We start from the raw sequence: 6,000 nt of genomic DNA, 5'->3' as shown, positions 1-6,000 counted from the left end.
GATTACCTAACATAGATTATCTTGTTTAACATAATCATCGTGAAAGACATTCAGCTTATGTACTGTTATCAATGTGATACATGCTTTAATTTAACAAACCATAAACAAAATGTTTCAATGTTTACTTACATTATCCTGAGTCTCTTGATTCATCGGAATACCATGATGCTTCTTCATTGTGTTTTCCACGCCCTCTATTATGTTTGATGTGCTAAAGATTATATCTGTATAATAGTAATAATAATAGTAATAATAATAATAATAATAATAATAATAATAATAATAATAATAATAATAATAATAATAATAATAATAATAATAATTAATCATTTTAATTAACATATACTTTCCCATCTGTAATTGCATATTTATTTAACGTTTGCCTGAGTCATGTCAATATTCGGTTATTATTAGTTGAGAATTCTTTTTAAGTAATGGATGGCTAATTAGTTTTATTTCTATATACATAACCCATAATCATACGTTCCTACAGATATGACGTCATAGTGATTTGTATCACAAGCTATAATGATCTAATTTAACTTAATTAACTTTTGATTAAGGACATTGCAAAAGACTGCAAGATTGTTGATACGCAAAGGATGAACACCCTACGGAACTCTTAAGAAGATTTTAAACATTATGTTTACCTTCTGTAGCCTCTCGTAGAGTCATGCCATCGCTTAATTTACCTGAATTTACTAGTAAGCTTATGCCCCTTTCGAGAATCAAGGACGCCTTGATCTGTGAAAACAGATACATGAAACAGAGGCACAAATAATTAGCTATTTGACATCTTGAATAAACTTGTACTACATACTTACTAGAAGAAGGTATTCTAGGCTAAATAATATAAATTGGAAGTAGTATTGACACACAGGAATACAGCCGTACTTCTACGGCATTCCACACAACACCGGACTGTACATGGAAGCACACATAGAACACGGTTATGATCTCATTTTCACGAACGTTTTTTTTTACCTAACGGTGACTTGACACGAAATCAGTTTCCCGGCATCCTCCTCCAAGCCCTTCGAAAAAGAAAGGGTGCCCTTATTATGACCATCTCAGCATTTTTCAAAACCAATAGGTATTAATTAATTAATAATTGAAACTATCTTAATTCATTTACCTGAGAGTCAACTGCAAGCGAGTCTGATGAACTGACCGTTGTTACACTTCGGACTGCCTTTGCTACCTGTGAACCAACAATCGCTGCCGTATGTGCAGGAAAAGAGGTGCCTGACATGCTTTCGTCGTAGAGGGTGTCTAACAATTCATGCGTTATCTGAAAATTACGAATGTTGGAATGACAAATACACCCTATCTGAAATTATTTCAATATTCAAATATGTTTTTCGTTCGAATTTTTGAAAACTCATTTGTTCTAATCTAATCCAAAGTAAAGAAAGTACACAAGTAATTCGGAAGACAACACCTACATAGTAATCTATTCGTGTCATTAAAATAATAAAACGTTCAGTAAATATCACGTGACATTAAATCACCCCCTCCTGTGTTTATATGATTCACAAGTTGGATTAATATGTCATAGACAGATTTCATACAAAACAATGTTTTCTTTGATGATATAATTAAGTAGTTAAATAATAAATGGCTTTGTAAGACTTGACGCCATTTATATTGGAGCCATCATGGAATGACAAGAGCGCCCTCTTGACAAGAGGCTGAGAGAATTCTGTTTTCATGCCTTGACTTGTTTGTTAAATGTTTATAAAACTACAGCCCTATTCAAGTTAACGTTCAGCGGTTCTGTTTGATACAACCATGCAGAAACCAAAATTTTATCTAAAAGAAATTAACTGACATTCTGTCTAAAAGAAATTAACTAATGTGCTACCACGCAGACCTGGGATGGGGACCAAACATCAAATACAGATGTCAAAATATGAATCTAGTTGCAGTACATTTAAATGGTTTATTTAATTTGAATAAATTCAAAATGAAGCAAGCAATTGCAGTGTTGTTATCTTGGTGTAGAATATGCAGTTTCTTGTGGTTTCTATGTGGTTATATCAAACAGAACGATAACGGATTGTATTTCTGTGACGCATGTTACATTACAATATAAAATATGAATTTACCTGACTATTTGGCGTTGTGTGACTGAAAGTGTCACCGATTGTGTTGATATAACCTGCAAGTACACTTAAATCACCTTCGTTAGATGAATGACCAAGCCTCTCAGTAATTAACAATACATTGTCGATTGTTAACGTATAATCGTTTTTCTTCGTCACCTATGAAAGATAGAATGCTTTTACACCTCAAAGTACTAACTTTGTAGATTCTTGGAGGCTCATCTACGACGGTTAGAATTATATAAACATGTAATTGTAGTTAGTCAAGGCATAGACCCAACGGTCTGGTCAAGTGAACAGCCATAACGATTGCAGTACAATGTCCGCTCAAATATTTAGAAATATAATACATTATACATTATGACTTTAGAATGCATTTTTCACTGAATACTACGCGTATAAATAACTCTTTTCACTATGCAAAGAACTCTTTTTGCAAAGAACATCAACTGAAACGTTGATTATTGCATTGTAACATCATACATAATATGAACATTAATTTACATATATCACCTGTATGTCTAGTTCCACTTCGGAAAATGCACCCATGCAATCCGATATGCTCACTTTTACGTGTAACGTAAACAAATTAGCGTCTTGGCCAGCTCGGAGGAGTAACGGTGGCGAGGTTTCATTATCACCAATATATATTATGTCATAACTTGTGAGTGTTTCATTATCAGAAATTCCTATAGCATACGTCAGTGAGGGAGGATTTCCATTTGGACACATGGTTACTGTATCATCTATCCACCCATTGCAGCTCACTATAAAACTGGTTTCCATAGCCACGCCTGTAACTCCAAATAAAAACACTTCTCTGAAGTATATATCAAACAAAGAAATTGTCATTTCGAAAATAATACGCCCTATAGCCTCAAAGTGCAGGTGTATGAAATTAGACATCTGACTTCTGTTATACACTTAATACAACCACATGCAACACGTGGATGCAGGGGGGAGCAAGAGAGAGAGAGAGAGAGAGAGAGAGAGAGAGAGAGAGAGAGAGAGAGAGAGAGAGAGAGAGAGAGAGAGAGAGAGAGAGAGAGAGAGAGAGAGAGAGAGAGAGAGAAGATCTAGAAAGTATGGGGCAGGTGACAATGTTCTTGTTACTAACTAGACTAATGAAAGTGTGGTATTAAAGGTATGTTTGTTTATTTGTTTTCTTTAATCACTAACTTAACTCATTATGAACTATTCCAAAACAAAATCTTACCTATGGTTGGATCGATCTTGCATGATCCACCTTCTGGTGAACTATTAACAGAGAATTGTTTGACATGATGACCTGGTGCTCTAGGTGAACCTTCAAATTTTGTCAGGACTTGCAATGTATACGTTTTTCTCTTTTCCAAGACGTTCGGTTTCAAAACAAGTCCAGTTGAATTAGTCCCTTTAAGATAAAGTGTTTATTAAATGGCAGATATTCTTCTAGTAAGTACAACTCATAATTGCATTCATGTACTTATAAGGAGTTAGATTTAGTCATAATCAACAGAACCCACATCAAACTTTAACAGTTCGAGTGTTACACTACTCAATCTACAATTTTCTTGGTCAGTCAGTCAGTCAGTCAGTCAGTCAGTCAGTCATTCAGTCACCCAGCCAGCCAGCCAGCTAGCCAGCCAGCCAGCCAGCCAGTCAGTCAGTCAGTCAGTCAGTCAGTCAGTCAGTCAGTCTATTCATTTGATCTCCCTACACTAGATAGAGTAGAGAAAATCGATGTATAAGACATCAGAATAGAAACTGGCTGGTCTCAATAAAGCTGAAACCCATTTCACCAATTAATAACTTATTAAAACATACCTGTACGTGTCATTTCATTGAGATTATCTACCATTTTATAGTTAGCATCACCAGAGTGTACCATTAGTGCCCACTTAGCGAACATATGGTCTCCCTCATTACAAGATGTACATGCAACGTAGACGGATACTTCAGAAGTTGGGTTTACAAGACTGTCACAGTTATAGACACACCTAATGTATAAAGTAGTCATAAATTCTATCTTAGTAAACTTACGGGTCACCAGGTACATGAAGTTATTCGGTTTGTTATAAATTTTATTATTGTTTTAATGCCTTTTCGTTTCACATAATGCTAGGGATGAAAACGGTTTTTGACTTTGCCGGTTTCTAGGTGAGCGTCATTGTCAAGTAATCACCGAAAGAGTTTACAATAGATCCAATTTTGGCTCCACTTAAGAATGTCAAATGTAGTTCTGATCTGTAGTAATTTAGTACCAACACCGCTTGACTAGTTTTGCGCCGTGAGCGGGCAAGTCTTTCTGATAACACTAAAGAGACTACTTTTTAGTATACACTTGAGATGAGTAGTGTGACGTTCTTTTGATGGTTTGTACTTTAATGCTTTGGTATTTCCACTTGCTTATAAGATATGTATTCTTACGCTTTTGTTTCAAAAGGAATGTGATCATATTTCCATCAATGCAGGTTTTGTTCAACTTTCTGACATACCTTATTTCTATTCTTGACGATCCTGAAACATAAAACAAACATAAGAAACTGGTAAACCTCCATGATGGATTACTTTTTGTAATGAATCGTAAGAAAACTCAGGGTAAAATGAAATGATAACCTTGCAGTAACTGTTCATCCAAGGCGCATGTCATGTAATATGAACAGCAATGTGTCAAATGTAAGACTTTTAACAGTGTAGCAATATTGTGCCATGTAAGTAAAGTTGTATGAGGAGTAGGTCTTCTTCCAATATGGTCTACGAGACCTCGTTTACAGATTTAACGTGATGCATTTGTTGAGAGGGAACAGTACTTCCGGTAGGATGTGACGTGAGTGGACATATTATAGTTGTTGTATATTGTATATTGCGACAAAGTATGTCGATAGATGAGTGTTATGATAATCATAATTGAGTGAAGTCCTCATTTTTCATCAATTTATCAAAAATGAAACTTGTGAGGGCAAAGTGATATTACTTAAAAATATACGTTCGTAATTCAGCTAAAAAAATACTCATGCATTTGTCACTGAGTCACTCATAATTTCCTAATATTATTATTTTTATTTTCTCTATATTTCTAATAAACATTTACACTCACAGGCTATTACCATCTCAATATCACTATGCCCAATTAATACATTTCCCTGACATCTACTGACCCGGCTAATGGTAAATTAACATAATTATATACCATCATTCGGATCGTTAAATGCTTACACGTGTTAGGGCAATGTGTTAATCGGACAGATAGCCGATGAGTTTTTTCTAGGATTTGCAATCCACTAATTAATGTAAATTTCATAAACTCAGTGATAACGGTAGGAAATAGCAAAAGACAGTCAGAGGAATCCGTAACACTTAAAGTAAGAAAATCATATTTATTCGTCCTGGATCCTGTGGCTAATGAAACAAACATATTTTGGAGTAACATCAGTCTTTTTAGAATCCAATATGGCCGTCGAATATTGCGTTGACTCTGAGGCAAAAAGTGATTATCGATATCCGTGAAAAAAGATGTTGAACCGCTGAAAAGATCTTTATTTGTTCTAAAAAACAAGAAACAAGCTTTTATAAGACAAAGTTTTGAGAGATCCTAAGAAATTTGCTTTTGAGGGGATTGGTCTCCAGGGCACATTCTACCACGACGTCAATTCATGATGGTCATATGTATATTTGGTCGTTTTGTAATGCATCTAAGGTTAAAATTAACTATCAATTATTATGTAGGATACCTGTATTTGGTAATAAGTACACGTCAGAGGCTCTACTACCTCCTTCTCCACCTCCAGTACAGCCAGAAGACACCCCTAGAGTGTCGTAGGTGAAGTAAGCCTCGGCACTGGAGTAACATTCGCCAGAATACTGGATAGTAAATATATCATAACCCCGCTCTGCAGCCACAGTTGCACAGATT

This window comes from Glandiceps talaboti, chromosome 3, assembly GCF_964340395.1.
Source record: "Glandiceps talaboti chromosome 3, keGlaTala1.1, whole genome shotgun sequence".
NCBI classification, from domain to species: domain Eukaryota; kingdom Metazoa; phylum Hemichordata; class Enteropneusta; family Spengelidae; genus Glandiceps; species Glandiceps talaboti.
Note: the sequence above shows the minus strand (reverse complement) of the source record.